The 20133-nt window shown below is 45.7% G+C and overlaps 1 long non-coding RNA gene across 5 annotated transcripts; it reads right to left on the bottom strand.

Annotated features, from left to right (window-relative positions):
• Positions 1-13547: 13547 nt before the first annotated feature.
• On the bottom strand, positions 13548-18109 carry LOC147987886 (uncharacterized). 5 transcript variants are annotated; one of them, XR_015617736.1, is made up of 6 exons: positions 17550-18109; positions 17392-17469; positions 16817-17017; positions 16541-16594; positions 14355-16318; positions 13549-14245 (listed from the first exon to the last, which is right to left on the bottom strand). It is a non-coding gene; the product is annotated as an uncharacterized LOC147987886 (long non-coding RNA). The 5 variants fall into 5 exon arrangements; XR_015617735.1 differs by having other exon boundaries at positions 13550-14245; positions 14355-15152; positions 15992-16318; positions 16817-17469; XR_015617733.1 differs by having other exon boundaries at positions 13551-14245; positions 16817-17023.
• Positions 18110-20133: the final 2024 nt, after the last annotated feature.

The following is a 20133-nucleotide window of genomic DNA, read 5'->3' as shown; positions in this document are numbered from 1 at the left end:
AAGCTAATGATGATGGTCATGAAACTTCAGATCAAGATACTACTGAACCTCGTAGATCAACCAGAGTGAGATCCGCGCCAGAGTGGTACGGTAATCCTGTTCTGGAAGTCATGCTACTAGATCATGATGAACCTACGAACTATGAAGAAGCGATGGTGAGCCCAGATTCCGCAAAATGGTTTGAAGCCATGAAATCTGAGGTGGGATCCATGTATGAGAACAAAGTATGGACTTTGGTTGACCTGCCCGATGATCGGCAAGCAATTGAGAATAAATGGATCTTCAAGAAGAAGACCGACGCTGATGGTAATGTTACTGTCTACAAAGCTCGACTTGTCCCAAAAGGTTTTCGACAAGTTCAAGGGGTTGACTACGATGAGACCTTCTCACCCGTAGCGATGCTTAAGTCTGTCCGAATCATGTTAGCAATTGCCGCATTTTATGATTATGAAATTTGGCAGATGGATGTCAAAACTGCATTCCTGAATGGATTTCTGGAAGAAGAGTTGTATATGATGCAACCAGAAGGTTTTGTCGATCCAAAGGGAGCTAACAAAGTGTGCAAGCTCCAGCGATCCATTTATGGACTGGTGCAAGCCTCTCGGAGTTGGAATAAACGCTTTGATAGTGTGATCAAAGCATTTGGTTTTATACAGACTTTCGGAGAAGCTTGTATTTACAAGAAAGTGAGTGGGAGCTCTGTAGCATTTCTGATATTATATGTGGATGACATATTGCTGATTGGAAATGATATAGAATTTCTGGATAGCATAAAGGGATACTTGAATAAGAGTTTTTCAATGAAAGACCTCGGTGAAGCTGCTTACATATTGAGCATCAAGATCTATAGAAATAGATCAACACGCTTGATAAGTTTTTTCAATGAGTACATACCTTGACAAGATTTTGAAGTAGTTCAAAATGGAACAGTCAAAGAAAGAGTTCTTGTCTGTGTCATAAGGTGTGAAATTGAGTAAGACTCAAAGCACGACCACGACAGAAGATAGAAAGAGAATGAAAGTCATTCCCTATGCCTTAGCCATAGGTTCTATAAAGTATGCCATGCTGTGTACCAAATCTATTGTATACCCTACACTGATTTTGGCAAGGGAGTACAATAGCGATCTAGGAAGTAGATCACTGGACAGCGGTCAAAATTATCCTTAGTGGAATAAGGATATGTTTCTCGATTATGGAGGTGACAAAAAGGTTCGCCGTAAAGGGTTACGTCGATGCAAGTTTTGACACTGATCTGGATGACTCTAAGTCTCAATCTAGATACATATTGAAAGTGGGAGCAATTAGTTAGAGTAGCTCCGTGCAGAGCATTATTGACATAGAAATTTGCAAAATACTTACGGATCTGAATATGACAGACCCGTTGACTAAAATTATCCCACAAGCAAAACATGATCACACCTTAGTACTCTTTGGGTATTAATCACATAGCAATGTGAACTAGATTACTGACTCTAGTAAACCCTTTGGGTGTTGATCACATATCGATGTGAACTATGGTTGTTAATCACATGGTGATGTGAACTATTGCTGTTAAATCACATGGAGATGTGAACTAGATTATTGACTCTAGTGCAAGTGGGAGACTGAAGGAAATATGCCCTAGAGGCAATAATAAAGTTATTATTTATTTCCTTATATCATGATAAATGTTTATTATTCATTCTAGAATTGTATTAACCGGAAACATAATACATGTGTGAATACATAGACAAACAGAGTGTCACTAGTATGCCTCTACTTGACTAGCTCGTTAATCAAAGATGGTTATGTTTCCTAACCATGGACAAAGAGTTGTTATTTGATTAACGGGATCACATCATTAGTTGAATGATCTGATTGACATGACCCATTCCATTAGCTTAGCACCCGATCGTTTAGTATGTTGCTATTGCTTTCTTCATGACTTATACATGTTCCTATGACTATGAGATTATGCAACTCCCGTTTGCCGGAGGAACACTTTGTGTGCTACCAAACGTCACAACGTAACTGGGTGATTATAAAGGATCTCTACAGGTGTCTCCAAAGGTACATGTTGGGTTGGCGTATTTCAAGATTAGGATTTGTCACTCCGAATGTCGGAGAGGTATCTCTGGGCCCTCTCGGTAATGCACATCACATAAGCCTTGCAAGCATTGCAACTAATGAGTTAGTTGCGAGATGATGTATTACGGAACGAGTAAAGAGACTTGCCGGTAACGAGATTGAACTAGGTATTGGATACCGACGATCGAATCTCGGGCAAGTAACATACCGATGACAAAGGGAACAACGTATGTTGTTATGCGGTCTGACCGATAAAGATCTTCGTAGAATATGTAGGAGCCAATATGGGCATCCAGGTCCCGCTATTGGTTATTGACCGGAGACGTGTCTCGGTCATGTCTACATTGTTCTCGAACCGTAGGGTCCGCACGCTTAAGGTTTCGATGACAGTTATATTATGAGTTTATGAGTTTTGGTGTACCGAAGGAGTTCGGAGTCCCGGATGAGATCGGGGACATGACGAGGAGTCTCGAAATGGTCGAGACATAAAGATCGATATATTGGACGACTATATTCGGACTTCGGAAAGGTCCGAGTGATTCGGGTATTTTTCGGAGTACCGGAGAGTTACGGAATTCGCCGGGAGAAGTATTGGGCCTTATTGGGCCATACGGGAAAGAGAGAGGGGCTGCCTAGGGCAGGCCGCGCGCCCCCCCAAGGCCTAGTCCGAATTGGACTAGGGGGAGGGGCTGCACCCCTTCCTTGTTTCCTACTCCTACTACATGGAAGGACTCCTACTTGGACTAGGAAAAGGGGGGGGAGTCCTACTCCCGGTAGGAGTAGGACTCCTCCTGCGCCTCCAAAGGGCAGGCCGAACCCCTCCCCCTTGGATCCTTTATATACGGAGGCAAGGGGGCACCCTAGAACACACAAGTTGATCATTGAGATCGTTCCTTAGCCGTGTGCGGTGCCCCCTGCCACCATATTCCACCTCAATCATATTGTAGCGGTGCTTAGGCGAAGCCCTGCGACGGTAGAACATCAAGATCGTCACCAAGCCGTTGTGCTGACGGAACTCATCCCCGAAGCTTTGCTGGATCGGAGCCCGGGGAGCGTCATCGAGCTGTACGTGTGCTAAGAACTCGGAGGTGCCAGAGTAACGGTGCTTGGATCGGTCGGATCGGGAAGACGTACGACTACTTCCTCTACATTGTGTCAATGCTTCGGCAGTCGGTCTGCGTGGGTACGTAGACAACACTCTCCCCTCTCGTTGCTGTGCATCACCATGATCTTGCGTGTGCGTAGGAATTTTTTTGAAATTACTACGTTCCCCAACACCACTTGGGAAGCCAGTACCCATGGCTCATTTTTCGCGGTGACGTTTGCGCCTACGGTCTTGGATTTGGCTTCGGGTATAACCATGGTGGTGAAATACCGGTCTTCTTTTAGGACGCTCTTGGCCCATCTAACACGGAACATCAGGACCTTCTCTCCAGCGTAGCTCAGCTCCCAGATCTCCTCGATCCTTCCATAGTATCTGTCCTTGTCGTTACCGGTGTAGGATTCCATCGTTACCCCGGAGTTCTGATAACCATCACTCTTCATGTCCTTGTCCTCGGTGTAGAATGTGTAGCCGTTGATATCGTACGCCTCATAGGTCACCAAGTTGTGCTCGGCGCCCTATGACAAGGCGAATATGAGTTGTTCTTCCGTGGAAGAATCCTCATGGAAATGGTACGACAGAAGCTTTTTCTTGAACCAACGCGTGAAATATGAGTTGTGCTCTGTTGATTATATCTCCGTCCGTCCTCTGTTGGCCTCGGTCATTGTACGTCTTCTCAATAAAGGTTTTATGCTCTACCACCCAAGGATCGACCACGTCTATGTGTTGTAGCGTGACTAGGTTTGCTCTTTCAAAGTCGGCGAGTCAACCCTCGAAGTCGACATGCATTTCGCGGCGACCCTCACGGTGACCCCATCCAGTGAGCCTGCTGAGGTGCCTGTTGACGGGCAGACCAACGGGATTCTCGATGCCTAGATAATTCGTGTAGTAGGAGATGCACTCTTCGGTCAGAAAGCCCCAGGCTATGCTTCCCTCTGGACGTGACATGTTGCGAACGTATCCTTTGATGACACCATTCATCCTTTCGAACGGCATCATGCTGTGCAGGAACGTCGGCCCGAGTTGGATGATATCCTCCATGATATGGACCAGCAGATGCACCATAACGTCGAAGAATGCGGGCGGGAAGTACATCTCAAGCTCGCATAGTATCACCACGATCTCTTCCTGTAGCCTTCTGAGTTGCCTCACGCCAACCGACTTCCGAGAGATGACATCGAAAAAGTTGCATAGGCCAAATAGCGTTTCACGGACGTGCGCGTCCATGATCCCACGGATTGCAACTGGAGGTATGTGCGTCATCAGCACGTGACAGTCGTGAGACTTCATCTTGCTAAACTTCTGCTTCGCTGGGTCTAGGTATCTGCTTATCTTCCCCGCGTAACCGTAAGGAAATTTTACTCCTACGAGGCAGGTGAAAAACTGCTCGATCTCCTCCTGACCTAGAGTGAAGCACGCGGGAGGGTAGTCATTTCCGGTCTTCTTGGCCTTTTTGCCTTTGCGACGACTTTCTGTGTCCTGCTTCGCCTCATCATCATCATCATCATTAGCGTGAAGCTCCTCCCTGATGCCCATTGATTTCACGTCTGCCCTTGCTTTCGGCCCATCTTTGGTCCTCTCTGGCATGTTGAGCAGGGTACCAAGCAGACTCTCGCACATGTTTTGCGTGATATGCATGACATCAAGGCTGTGAGGCACACGGTGGATCTTCCAGTATGGCAAGTCCCAGAAAACAGACCTCGTTTTTCATACCTTCAGCAGCGGCTCTGGCGCCTTTCGCTTCTTTCCCGGCTCTGGCGCTTTTTGCTTCTTTCCCGGCAGTGGGCAATCTTTCCAATTTTTCAACAGCTCGTATATTTCCTCGCCGCTCCTCGTACGCGGGCGTCTTCGGGGTTCGGTTTCACCATCGAACAGATCCTTGCATTTTCTCCACGGGTCATCGTCGCGAAGCCACCTTCGATGTCCCATGAACACGGTTTTCGAAGACCCGGGATCTTTATCTAGCTGGTGATACATTGTGTCATCCATGCACCTGACGCATCCAGAAAATCCGTGGACCACCTGCCCCGCGAGATATCCATAACCGAGATAGTCGTGCACCGTCGTGAGCAGTGTGGCTATCATAGGGAAATATTCTTTCTCTGCGGCGTCCCACGTATTGGCTGGCGTTTTCCACAGTGTGTCTAGCTCCTCTTTCAGCAGCCCCAGATACAGATTGATGTCGTTCCCTGGTTGTTTCGGCCCTTCAATTAGCATACTCATGTCAATGTACTTCCTCTTCATGCACAACCAGGGGGAAGGTTGTACATCTACACAAACACAGTTCAGGTGCTATGTGTGCTTCTCTGGCTGCCAAACGGATTGACTCCATCGGTGCTCGCGCCCAGCACAATGTTCCTTGGATCGTTCCCAAATTCTGGGTCTTCGAAGTTCAACGCTTGCCACTGGCTCGCATCCTTAGGGTGACTCAACATCTTGTCTTTTTTATTTATCTCCGGATCATTTCCGTCATCTTCTAGCTTCTTCTCCTCCCTATCCGCGTGCCAACGCAGAAGCTTTGCCACCTTAGGGTCCGCGAAATACCGCTGCAGATGAGGAGTGATCGAAAAGTACCACACCACTTTTCGAGGAGCTTTCTTCCTCTTCTTGTATCGAGTGACGCCGCACACCGGACATATGGTAGACTCGCGTGCTCGTCCCGATAAATGATGCAATTGTTCATGCACACATGGTATTTCACATGCGGTAAATCTAGATGACACACGATTTTCTTCGCCTCCTCGAAACTGGTCGGGCACTTGTTCCCCTTGGGAAGACGTCCGTGCCAGAATGCCATGTTCTCGTCGAAGCATGCGTCGGTCATTTTGTGTTTTACCTTCATCTCCAGAGCCATGAGCGTTACTTTCAGGCGGGTATCCTCGAGCCTGCATCCTTCATACAATGGAGTAACCGCGTCTATCTCAAGTTGATCCAGCTTGGCTTTCTCTCGGGCGGCTGCTCTTGCGTTATCCGTCTTCTTGAAAAGCAGCTCTTGAATATGAGGGTCCTGCACCCAGCCTCCATCGTCGTCTGCTCTGGCATCTTCATCTTCAAGATCATGCCCTTCGTCTTGACCTTCCTCATCATCATGTCCGGCATTTTCTACATGATGACTGTGTACAGCATCACCGTCGTGATCATGTCCTGTAGATTCTTCGTCTTCTCGCCGGCCCTCGCCGCGGTGGTTGTCTGCTGCCCTTCCTCATTTCTTGCCCGGCCACCATGCACGACTTCATAGTCATCTTCATCACCTTGCCACCGATAGCCATCCATGAAACCACGCAAGAGCAGGTGGTCCCGCACCTGCCCGGAATCCGGGTCCGCAATAAGGCTCTTCAGCTTGCATCTTCGACATAGACATCTTATCTCCGTCTCGTTCTTTTGAAGCATCTCGGCCTTCGCGGAGCTCAAAACCTATTCACAACACCTTCGGTCATCGTGTGGACCATGGTCGCTTGTGGGGTAGAGCAAAACGATATTTTAGAACCAAGAAAAAAATTGGCATGACTTTCCCTAAAAATAGGACCAAAAAGAATGCATAGTGCTAAAATTCTCATCGAAACGGAAATGAATCAACATTCCGGCAAAATATTTGCAACTATCGCATTTCAAATACCGGTACCTGCAAACACAAACATATATGCATCACCACAAATATACATAGATCTAACAAGGCCATAAAAAGTGCATGTGCACGTTGTTGAGGGAGAAAAAAGTAGATCTACAACATAAAGATAGCTTTCCCCTTACTTACCTATCAAAAAAAGTAATTTAACCACTTAATTTTAATGAATCTATGGTGCAAATGAGGTGAGGAGGAGGAGGCAGCTGACACAAGTTTGGAGGAGGTGGGAAGAATGAAGTGAGAAAAGTGAGTGTGTAGGTGTGGCTGTCTAAAATATCTAGCTGGTCCCGGGTTACTAATGGCGCATCATCCACAAATGCGCCATTAGTAACCCTGGTTACTAATGACGCACCATCTTGAGATGCGCCATTAGTAGTTTTGCAAAAAAAAATAGTAGTGGCGCACTGTGTTGGAGGTGCGCCATTATTAATTAAAACTACTAATGGCGTACTTTTCCCTGGTGTACCATTAGTATTTTTGAAAAAATAAAAAAATTGTTATTAATGACGCACCCTGGGTCTGGTGCGCCATTAGTGCCTACCACATTAATGACGCACCAACTCATGGTGCGCCATTACTATATAATAGTGGCGCACCACATGTCTGGTGCACATCTATAGCCCTTGCAGGGCTTGGCAGGTGCATGCCCTACGAATTTCCGACTCATCTGTTTCTATTTTGGCAGGACGATTCTGTTCGTGACTTCACCTGGCAGTAGATATAGGATATATGATAGATAAATAAAAGGTGGGTATAAAAGGGAAATCTTGAGGATCTCTCGTCTTCTGAATTTAGCAGCGTCAGCATGTAAAGCAGTCGGTCGGCTAAGCGCGCACTTTATACCGTGACAGTTTGTTCTGGTGACGCAAGGATGGGTTGTGAAAAGGTGAATTGTCTACATTAGAGCATCTAGGCTCCTCGATCGCTCCATACATCCCGGTGGATGGTCTTGTAAGTGACCGATCATAAAATCACGACCCAAATGTTGCTCAAACAGGCCCTATACGTCCGGTCTGAACGACACACATCATATCCAATCCATTTCTATGGCATATATGAGGAGGCCCGGGCACGCCCGCCACATCTGACCGGCCCATCTTGGCCCCACTACACCCCCACATATAGCCCACCTTGGACGAATCCTAGATCGTCGGTCGAACCCTCTTGAACAGTTCGCACTTCACAACCTGTCTTTTCCCCTCCCTCCTTGTTCCGTCCCTCTTTGTCATGTAGCCGACGATGCATTCGGCAGTGACGCGGAGCCCGTCGAGTTGGACGACAAGGAGCTCTGCTCTGTGCCATTCCCGGACTGACCCCAAAGAGGAGAAGGAGGAAGCAAATGGCGGATCTGACAGCTCCTGTAGTGAGCAGATCAGCCTCGATACATTTTGCGTCTTTGATCAGTACTTCCACGACAAAGATGGCAAGGGCAAGGATAGTCGTGGGTGAACTTTCCCTATAGCTCTAATATGTAGAACATGCTAATTTTTGGTAGTCCGATGACATTTATAATGAAGTAGCCGTGTGCTATGTGTTGGGCAGAGATTTAGTACGTAAGTTTAGTTTATGTTGCCTGACAGTGTATGGATTTAAGAATTTACAAATAAGGTACCTGATTGTGGATGCGGACATTTGAAGTGTGACCAATCTATTACCATAAGGTTTGTCCGACTCCGATGAGGGAGGGACAATGATGGCGACACGTGTACTGCTCGCTCCAGTGCTTGCTGTTGCCGCTAGGTGATCTACGGACTTGGATGTAATTTTTATTTTTAGTTTTTTATACTACTTTGAGAGTTTATGAATAGATTGAGAGTTTACTGGAAAATAATATTATGTTCATCATCAGCTAGATAAAAAGGCGGTAATAATCAGCTAAACATGCTTACGGTACGATTCATTTTGTCTAACTTGGTCGCCCCTTTCCAGGGAAAAAAAATGCTGTGAGACCGGGTCTCTTTTTCCATCCCGTGAGACCCTCTCCAGAAGATGCCACGTTTTTTTTGAGAAACAGAAGATGCCACGTGTTTACCCAAGTCTCAAAGTACGTTTTCTTCTTCAAGCCATTCACCCACAAAAAAAGCCATGTATTGGCCCATATGCCCGGCCGGTGAAGTGCTGATGGCTGGGCTTGTGTCGTGCGCTAGGTTTGCTTTCAATGGATCCATCTTGGGACAGGGCTTGAGAGAGCAACTAGTTAACGAGCGCTCTTTGTCTTAAAAAAAAGAGTTAACGAGCGCTTTTTGAGGAGCCTCGCAATAATCAGCGTCACTTGATGCGCTCTTAGCCGCCCGCCACGTGTTGCGCTCTGGACACTCCCTTTGGATTTAATTTTTCTATTTTTTCGCACATGTCTTCTGCTTTTTGAACGGTTTTTTGATTTTTTTCAACGTTTCGATTTTTCACCGGTCTTCCTTAGCTTTTGGTTAAAAAATTAAATTTGGAAAAAAAATTTGCGTGAGAAAAACGCGTTTCCTTTTTTGTTTCTTTAACGAGAGTCACGGCTTTGCTTCCGCGAAAAGCACGGTTGTGCTTTCGCAAGAGTCACGGTCGTGCCTTTCGAAAATGGATAAAAAACATGGTTTCTGTTTTTTTTTCTTCCGCGAGAGGCCCGGTTTTACTTCCGCGAGAGTCACCGCCGTGCTTTTTGAAAATGAAAAAACGTGTTTTCTGTTTTTTTTGCTTTTGCGAGAGGCACAGTTGTGCTTTTGCGAGTCACGAAAAAGGAAAAAACCCGTGCTCCCGGTTCGGTTTTTTCGTCCGGTTTTTTTCTTCGTCAAAATCTATCAACATTGGATTTCGTTTTGAATATCTCAATGCGAGGAATCCAACGACGAAAATGGTTCGAGATTTACGCATGGTTTAAGAGATAAAACTTTTAAATAAACGTATCTACGAAAAAATGGAAAAACTCACAGGTTGCGACAAGTGACACACCTGCAGCGTGTCACTTGTCGCAACCTGGAGAGGTGGAAGTGATCTTTGTAAAAAAAAAGTGATTTCGACGAAAAAGCGTCAGATTTAATCAGAATCAATCAATCACGATTTCTGATTTCTGGGTCCGACCCGACTAGATTTTTATTTTAATTTTTAGGAACGCCCTGTCTAGATCCGGCTCGGATTAGGATCCCCGATCGATTCTGTGCTTGTATTCGCCTCTCCCTCTCTTTCTTCCGGCCTAGTACAATATATACAGATCCCATCGCCTCTTCCTCTCTCGAGACCGCCACCGGCGACGCGGACGAGTGGAAGGCAGCACGCACAGCAGAAGGATCCATCCACCGACTCCATGGGAGCCTGGTTCTCTTCCGCTCGGCAGATGCTGCTGGATTGGATGGCGCAGCGTATGATCCCAAGGGTTTTACCTCCATTTGATCTCCCCCCGCTTAATGCGCGTCACCCTTGCACACCAGAGTACGCACATGCGTGACCCAAATCTTCTCATCAAGTTTTTACCTTCTTGTTTTCTCTTCTTATTTTCAAGACAAGACATTTGTTCCATCGATTAGGTTGAATCCCAATTTTGTTTTTTGTTTAATTATTATTAATTGTTTCCTTTGATGACAGAGAGTTCGACAACTTGCACATTTGCCGTCACGCCCTCTATGCCCTCAAACATTACAACTCCAAGCACCCGGTACGTAGGCTGGATCCATTCTTACTACTCCTACCCATCCGCAGGCTGGATCCATTCTTGCGTATACATATGCATCCATGCAGTACTGCTTTAGTTAGTTAGTTATGCTTGTTTAAGATCCATATCTTATAGCATACATATGCAGGATGCCATGTTCTGGTTTCCTGATCAGCTGAAGGCCACCTGCACTCGTTTCAGAGAAGATGTCTGGTACCACCTCAATTTCTCCGCCCGCCGCAGGGAAGACTGCGACGACGAGGAGATGTTCTTTGCTGAGCTACACTTCGTCCAGTGTCCACGCAGACTTATCGTCAAATCATGCACCATCTTAAGTACGTCCGCGATGGTTCTATTATCACTCACGCTACACAACTTGGTCCATTCCTAGCTAATTCTCTCTCTCTCTCTCTCTCTCTCTCTCACTCACTCACTCACTCTCACTCTCTCTCTCTGTGCAGAAAAGCCGTTGTGCCGCTTGAAAAGCAGCTGCACACTTTGTCCAGATGAATCCAAGATTTTGCACCCAAGCCACGTACAACTTGGATGTGGGAAGAAGGAGCATGAAGAGGAACTCTACCGTGAGAGGCATCAATTGGACTGGGACCCACGTAGAAAGGATTACTTAAGGAGGGAGATGCTTGAGACGCCCTTCCTGTTAGACAGATGCCCTAACTTCGGTGTGGAAAAGAGGGCCACGAAGAGGAACTCTACTGTGAGAAGTGTAAATATAGCTAGGACAAGTGTATGTAGACTGAATTGTTAGGAGATGCACTTCCTTTACGAGGAGATAAATGTGTTCCTGATTCTCCCCTCTGTGATACCGAGGGGCGAGGGCTCCATATCCGCTAGACCTAGCAGATACCAGCAACTGGTGTTGACGGGACCACCTCCCGCTCCCGCGGCGCGCTCCGCGCGCGCGCCTTGGGAGATCCCGATCGGCCACCGCCGCCGTCGCCTCCCCAACGTCGCCTTCCCCTCGCCGCCGCCGGAGTGCGCCTGCCGGGCGAAAGCTCGCGTGGCGCGGGCGGCGGCGGGGCATTCCCTCCTTCCTCTGGTCCTCGTGGCGGCGGCGCGGGCCGTCAGATCGGGGACAAGGGGCGCCTCGTCCGGCTGGTCTCCCGAAGGCGGGGACGGCTGGATCCGGCGGCGACTGGGCTAGGAGGAGGTGGCGCGGTGTGGCGGTGCTGGTGGCAGGGATTCGGTCGAGGTCGTCTTCGATCTAGATCGGGATCTCCATCGGGGGCGTCGCATGGCGGTGGGATCGGATCGGCGGCAACGTCACCGGTTCGGCGGAGGGCTCCGTTCCAGCCAACCGCGAGATCGGGACGCCGTGGCTTCCGGTGAAAATCGCGTCTGACTGCGGTCATGGCGGACGATGGCGGCGTCTCGGACATCGTTCCCTTCTCGAGGCATCGTCGTTGCAGGTCACGTCAACCTGATCGAAAGGTTCCGAGGGAAGCCCTAGATCTGGATCTACCGATCGGACGATGGCGACGTTTCGATGTCGTTCTCCCTCCTGGGGGCATTGTTTTGGAGCAAGTGTTGGCTGGAGGGGACAAGAGGAGGAGCGGCGTGGCATCTGGCACGTCGACAACGGCGGGTCTCAGCGGCATGGAGCAGCGGGGGTCTCGCCGGTGGGCGTGTGATGATGGACGAGTGCAGGATGGTGGCGCTGTCTGGCGTCGTGGTGGCATCGATGGCAGTGAGGCCTGGCACGGTTCATGCAACAGTTCAGCTCTGAAGATGGATTGATGGTACGTGGCTGCGGCGGCCTCATACCCGGCAGGGGGCCTGGTTGAAGAGCACGCCGGACTGGTGGGTGCCCATACCCGGAAGGAGTCCTGGTTGGGACCTCAGGTCTCAGATGTTAGGTTTGGCTGCGAGGTCTGTTTGGTATTAGGCCTAGACCATCAGCGCCCCTTCATCAGTTAGATAGGAGTAGCGACAGAGGTTGCGAAGATGGTGGCTTTGGTCTTACTGTTGTACGACTTTGTAAGGTCTTGTGTTAATAATCAATAAAGTAGCCGTATGCATCGTCCAAATGCAGAGGCCGGGGTATTCCTCCTTTCGAATAAAAAGATAAATGTGTTCGGAGGAGACTGCCTTGATGTAGACTGCAGCGACCATCGTGTTCTCCATGCTTCCAATCCTTCTTTAGTGCTTGTAAAGAAAATTCTATATATAAACGATCGGTACTTTATCGGAAAAATTATATTGGTGACTATTGCTATTCTCTTAATAGTATATAAAATTGGATAGCCCTGGCAAATGTTGTGAAATATGAGGGTAATGTTATATGGCGAATGTTCGCCGGGGACCCAATTCTGGTGAACGCTGGGGTTCGCCAGCAGACGAGCGTTCGCCAGCTATCTATTTCTGTGTGCCATTGGCTGTTTGTTCAAGTATTTGATCTATGTCAGATATGCAAACACTGAGGGGAGCGACGGGAGGCATGGATTGGCCAGAATGAGCACGTTGCAGGACAGGGATACATGCTAGCAACGTGCGGGATAGCTACAGGCGACGCGACAGACTTGCACATGTGTCTGTGGATGGGCGAAAAGCACGCACACATGCTCACCTTCTCGTGCGGTCAAACTGTTTCGAGGCATTTCCTATTAAGGTGTTAACCGCAAACCGGTGTAGTTGGACGACATGTTTAGCTTTTTCTTAAGTTTTTCTGTTAAAACTGCAGAAATGCGAACCCAGAATCTCCTTGTACTTGACTAGTAATCAGCACGTGCAACGCACATCTTCATCAACGCACGTCTTTTGTTTGCCAGGCCAGGGTGTTGTATCAATGGACATTGTACGAGTAGTTATCTCCTTGATGAACTGGACCTTGGCACTGTTGACTGTTGTCGCCGAATTGCTTGATAAAAAAACAATTCTTCAATTGTTCTTTAGATTGCATCATTAAATTAGTGGTACTATTTCACAATTAATTTGCATCCAGTTTCTTGATATTTAATTTTGTAGAAGATATGTATTATTCAATTTAGGAAATGATATGTATTATACCATATCAAAATATAACTATATCTACTTAGAAAAAAAATAAGATATCACCCTACCATGGTAAACAACGGACTACACAGCTAGCAAGTTCTAGGTTGTCATAGGCGAAATATTTCCTTCTTCAAAATTCTCGCAAGGCACCATAAGTGAAATCATGCTGGAAAAACTTGGCTTGAGAGCTCAACTAATTGCGCCTTTGATAAAGTGCAAAACATAGAGATACAAAGGGCAATTTGAGAAACATTATGTCCTTTCTTTGCACACAACTCCATAGTTCCTTTTTAGCTCGTAACTCCATAATTTTTTTAGATCATAACTCCATAATCCCATAACAACATAAACACAATTCCCATAGTAGGCAAGTTGTGTATTAAGATACTAAGACTACCACTCAGTTTACTGCCCAGTCTTTTGACAAATTTCAACCAGGGGTTCGCTCTGACAGGCCCATCAGTTTGTCATATGTATGCTGGCATCGACTTGCTTTGTACTCCCTCCATTCCAAAATAGATGACTCAACTTTGTATTAACTTTAGTACAAAGTTAGTATAAAGTTGGGTCATCTATTTTGGAACGGAGGGAGTAGTTAACAGGGCCCAGACTTTGGTTTCTTGATCCCGATGGGTGCCTGTCTGTACGTATTCTACTTCTTGGGGCATGAAACCTTCTCCTTGGGGCAAGGAAGTATAAGCTCAATGCAAATAAATAATGCATACCCCCAAGCACAAGCACCATGAAGAGGAATTGCCCCTTCTTCATCATTGCACTGTAAGGTTGCTCCACCTTGCCGCAGAAGCTGAGCAGAGTAAAAGGTTCAGAAAGACAGAGAAAAATATTCAAGATAGCAATGCAAACCTGCACACAAGGTACACGGCCATATAAGCATATCAGGTGAAGCACAATACCTCATCAGAAGACTTGCAATTCAGCTGCTGTAGCCTGATACCTGTCACCGCCTAATACTCTCGTCAGTTTTTTGTCGGGCCTAGGGATCATAACTATTGCAATTTCATTATTCGATATGCCTTTAACATTACAGAAAATCAAAACAAAAAGAACTCTGCAGGAGCACAAGCTATATGCCAATATGATTTTTGCCTTAACTTGAAAGGAATGGTAGAAGCAAACAGTTCTCCAGTCAGTTTTTGTTTTCTTTGAATAAGTACTTATAAATTCTAACACTTTTTTGCAAGTAACAGAACATCATATCTTAGAAAGAAGCTTTGTTTTCTATGCCACCCACCATGGAACATATATCAACCAGTTAATAATTAATGCACCTTTGCTTCTAAGTAAGACATAGGAATAGTGTTTGTTTTTGGTGCAAGGGCAAACGGCTAACCACATATCAAAATCAAGTAAGGCTTAAAAAATGTCAGCACAATGCCTTCTGCTTTAGCATAACCTAATGAATACGAAATAAACAACCTTCTCAAAATGTGAAAAGCAGCAAATTGGAGCATTTCAGAAGCATATTTCTGTTTGACTCAAATGACATGTGAACAATGCCTAAATTCATAGAAGATAATTGCCAAGTTTGGACGCAAATTTAATTCATACCCAAACCTTGCAATCAGGTATAGACCATCAGAACCTCATCATTCCCATACCAAAAACACCTCACAGTTCACATGCATCAGAGCTGAAGCCAGTTTATTCAACAACAGTGAAGGCACTAATCGGCGACTAATCCACTCACCCTCCTGCAGGAAGTTGAAAAGCATGTAGTTGAAACGTGTTGTTTGTTCTGCAATCAAATTTAGATGGAGTACTCTTCACTTGCATAGATACAACAACTCTGATCTCTAAAACCTAACCACAATAGCAAGGATCTGGATAAGATGGAGGCAAAACTTGAATTCAACCTAGGCGACGTGGGCGCTCTCCTGACTTCTACGTGGTGTCGAGCTATATCGTGTACGTTGTTACATCCAAACTGTAGTTAGTTTTCAGTTCTTCTGTATCAGTCTGACAACATTAAGATAAGCCAGATCATCATGACACATTGTCGGAGAGACAGATACCATGTTCTCATGATGAATTCAGAGATGCCGATGTGAATAATTATTAGCAGTTTCATAGTTATATAATGTGTGAAGTAGATCAGATATAGGAAACTTAATAAGAAAAAATGCTTGAAACAAAAGAGTTTATGTTATTTCTCCCTGATAACTGTGAGTTTAGTGAACCAATATATCTGATTTGTGTTTCTCAGTCTAATTCTGTACATGCTTACATAAATTGGGTGAGCCAAAAACAATGGTGAATTGGTGAGCAACATTCTTAAACAATATGAGCCTCAACCTTGATGAGACATCGGAACAGTGATTTTCAAAATATAACACTACATAATGTACAATGACACTGAAGAATTACAGTTTCCATCTATCTCTCTCACAGCATGCACGTTCATTCAGCATGACATGGGTACAATATGGATAACTCAAAAAACAAACTAAGAATTTCAAAATGATATGAAGAAAAAATTGGTCAGAACTGCAAAAGGAGGTGATCTCAGAGTTATTTTACACTAACCACTCACCCTCTTAACATCAGGTAAGGTTATCAACTAACAGACTTGCCAAATTAACACTTATGTATCTTTTATAAATGAAAACAGTAGTACTTTCTCGTATCAGATGACACTTTTATCTGACTTGCCGGCTAGCTGGACAGACAAAACATCAACAGTTAGTTTTTTGTTCTTCTGTATTAGTCTGACAACATTAAGAAACATAAAGTGCAAAAGAAATAAATTTAGTTTTTCTGTTGTGTGAGAATAAGGAAAGAATAGAGAAACAATAAAGCTATTCTTGCCTTGCTGATCTGAAACCCCATTTCTTCAGTGTTTAACATGGAGGCAACAAACCTGTGATTAAATGTTTTCTCATTCAGTCTACATCACCCATCAAAAAAATTATGATTGCACAAATGATTTGTACAACTATCACTGGCATTAGAAGACAATTGTTATAGATCTTTTTTTTCGCAGGCAAATGCTCAAGAGCTCAGAAAACAGAACAATAGTGTTCCTCAAAAGCTTAGAAAAATGCTATATTAGGACTGAAGCATTAAAATAAAAGAGGCTCACCTGGCATAAAATTCACAAACCTGTGCTATCAAGGCTGCATATTCTACCAACTTCCTGTGTAGAAGAAATAAAAAAGTTTGATATGAGGGAAACTTTCTATGAAAATGTTCACAGGATATGTTTACGGAAATCACATGGCCAAAATAAATCTCAGCTTTCTTACATGACCAAGAATAGTCTTAAATCAATGCTTCAGTAGTAATTCACTGAAAAATAACATATCTAGAAACAACATGAAGGAGAGGAGTTTATCCTGGACTACATCATATAGATTACCTTGATTCACCTCACATGCAGCCTGCTTGGATCTCTTATCAAACGCCTTTGTCGACATGACACATAAAAGATCTTCAGAACCAACATGAGAGAGAGAGAGGTGATTAAGTTAGCAAATGGTAATAAGAAGGGTAATGAAGAATCGACGTCCAGAATCAATGTAGACGATCTGCAGCAGCACCAAGAATCGGTCTCCAGAATCTGCAGCTGCACCAATCGTTTAGACAAGTATGTATCCAATTAGGAGCCATATTTAACATTACAATCAACAGAATCAAAAAAGGAACTCGGGAATCCGCAATTCCGAACAGGTAGGATGAGATGATCGATCTCATATATCAGCTGAGAGTGCAACCAAAAGATTCGATGGTTGCAGGTCTTACAAGTTATAACTATGAAAAAGTCTAGGATTCAGCAATCGGTTGTCTGAATTTTGTTTTGCAATCGAGTGCGGTTTGAAGCCCTGAATGAAAGATAAGCACTAAAAGTCTAAAACAGACTGATCTAAGCTATAATAAAAACAAACAATTAAGTTTCGTCCGACAAAGCAATAGAGCGGATGCCAAAATCCAAACCTCAACTTTGCATCACCGAGAAGAGTACGGAGAACTTCTTGTCCAGGAAGCTCGTCCTCGTGCACCATCACTTCCTCGCTGGACAGAACAAATTAATCCAGCAAGTTAGTGATCCTAAAAGATTAACACCACAATCTTTGAGGCAATAACACAAGCACCTGGTGCAGCGGAGAGTGGTGTGCGCGTGGGTCGCTTGCTCGTGGAGGTGTGGAAAAGGCCAATGGAGACCAGCGGCTCGCGGCTCCCGCGGCAGGCGGCTCCAGCGCGACCTGCGGCGGTTCCAGCGGCGGGGCGGCTCCGATGTGACCTGCGGTGGTTCCAGCGGTGGCTCCAGCGGTGGGCCAGCTCCGACGCGACCCCTGCGGGCGGGGGCGGCTCCGGCTCTACCCGCGGCGGCTCCAGCAGCGGGCGGCGAAGGGCGCGGGGGGCGGGGCGGCTCCGGCTATACCCGCGGCAGCTCCAGCGGCGGGCGGCGAAGGGCGCTGGGGGCGGGGCGCGGCTCCGGCTATACCCGCGACGGCTCCAGCAGCGGGCGGCGAAGGGCGCGGGGGGCGGGGCGGCTCCGGCTCTATCCGCGGCGGCTCCAGCGGCGGGCGGCGAAGGGCGTGGGGGGCGGGGCGCGGCTCCGGCTATACCCGCGACGGCTGCAGCGGCGGTCGGCGAAGGGCGCGGGGCGGGGCGGCGAAGGGTGCGGGAGGAGGAGTGGGCGATAGGTCGTGCGGGCGGTTTTGTATTTGTTTTTAAACGGCGGCGTGGGCTGGGTTAGCGATAGCTTAATGCGTGGTTTGCAGTGTTAAATATCGAAGGATTAAGGGCATTAGATCTTGCTAATGGATGATTCTGATTGTTTGGATCTGTCCCTCTCTTTCTTTTATAGTGGTAGTAGATAGTAGATAAGCTGTAGTAACCACCCTGGCAACAATACCTGTTGTGATATTTCTCCCTTTTCTCCCTTTTCTTCTTTTTCTTTACTTTTTACTTTTTTTCTTTTCCATTGCTTTTCTTTGTTCCTTTTCTTTTTTCTTTTTTCTTTTCTTAAATTCATGAACCTTTTCAAAATATGTGAATTTTTTCTAAATAAATGAACATTAACATTTGTGAACTTTTTCCAGAAATAATGAATTTTTTTGCAAAATAGTTGAAGTTTTCTAAAAATGGCTGAACTTTTTTAAATTTGTCAACTTTTCTCAAAATCGATGACCTTTCCTCAGATTTGTTTATTTTTAAAAAATGATAAACTTTTTTTCAAATGGATGCACTCTTTTCCAAAATTGATGACTTCTTTTCACATGGATGGTTCTTTTATAAAATTGGTAAACCTTCTTGATTTCACAAATTGTTTCACAGGTAGTAATAAACCAGATGGTTTTTCTTTTTCTACCAGATCAACGGCACAAAAAACGAAAGAATAAAAAAGGTGCAGTTCACTTTCCAACGCTGATGGCGTCTAAGACTACCCACAATGGGAGTAACATAGATAGTAACATCACACATATCTAGGTTAAATAGATGATGTGGCATTGCAATAAATGAAGAAAGAGATGAAAGTGGTAACATAGCTAGTTACTACTCCCTCCTTTCCGGTTTATAAGGCTCAATTCAAAATTCTCACCAACCAAGGTAGATGGTGAGTGGTGGAATATTTTTTGTAGTTTGCAAAAGCACCTAATTAATGCTCTTGTTTTCCTCAAAAAAGTATGTTTACCAATGCATTAATTGCAATGCATGCATGCATAAATTACATGCATTGGTCAATTTTCTCTTAGTACTTGCATGCAATGATTTAATGCACCTTGGAATCTGAACATGTGATGGAAAATAATCAAATTGAGCCTTATGAAATGAAAAACTAAAATTTTGAGATAAGCCCTATAAACCGGAAAGGAGGGAGTACTAGTATGAATAACATCACACATATCAACGCAAGATGTGTCTATAGCCTAATAAATGAAATGCTCCAAGTTACCACACATATATTACTCCTCACTATAGAGGTAGTAATATAGACTAGTAACATGGGCATGTTACTAGTCTATGTTACTACCCATTGTGGCTAGTCTAACAGAAGCGAGTGGGGGCAGGGGAGCCTCTACTGGACTGCGCCCGCTTGGAGCGCGCGTGAGCGCCAGCTCACTTTCCTACGTCGAATTCGTCCAAGGCTTTGTGCGATGCTAGGTGCTTAGTGAGGAGCTTAGAAAAATAAACTAAAGCACCAGTGCTCTTTCTACATGAAAGACGTCTAATTAAATGCCTGCCCTCTAGAAATAAGCATCGGTGCTTAATGAAACACTGGTTCATTTCTTTAAGTACCTTCTCTAAGCACGCTTGCATTATACAGGGCCTAATAGGAGCACCTCTGTTTCGATATCCCTCGTCTTTTTAAAATTCTTGTCTTCTTATTGGCAATCGGGCCGACCCGCCTGATTCTGGCGGACGTGGGTCTTCTTGAGCACCACCCACGCCATGGACGGGGTATTTTGCCCCTACGGCATGGCTCTCCCCCCGCCTCACTCCCAACGCTGCTGGCGCCCACTCACAGGCGTATCCGCTGATGCTCTCGGGTCCCTCGACGTCGACTATAACTCTTCTGCTCGGTCGCTCTACCCGTAGTCCCGTACCCTGCGCTCTCGTGGTAGCACGCTGCCCTCTTCAACCAGGCCTACAGCCAGCAGTGTTTCCCCACCGACGGCGCCAAGAGTAGGCCGCTTATTTCTGTTCCCGTAACATAACGGACGCGTCTCC

Source organism: Triticum urartu, chromosome 2A, assembly GCF_056163025.1.
Source record: "Triticum urartu cultivar PI428250 chromosome 2A, HENAU_Tu73, whole genome shotgun sequence".
Taxonomy (NCBI): Eukaryota; Viridiplantae; Streptophyta; class Magnoliopsida; order Poales; family Poaceae; genus Triticum; species Triticum urartu.
The sequence above is the reverse complement of the archived record's forward strand: the minus strand, read 5'-3'. Positions and strand labels throughout refer to the sequence as shown.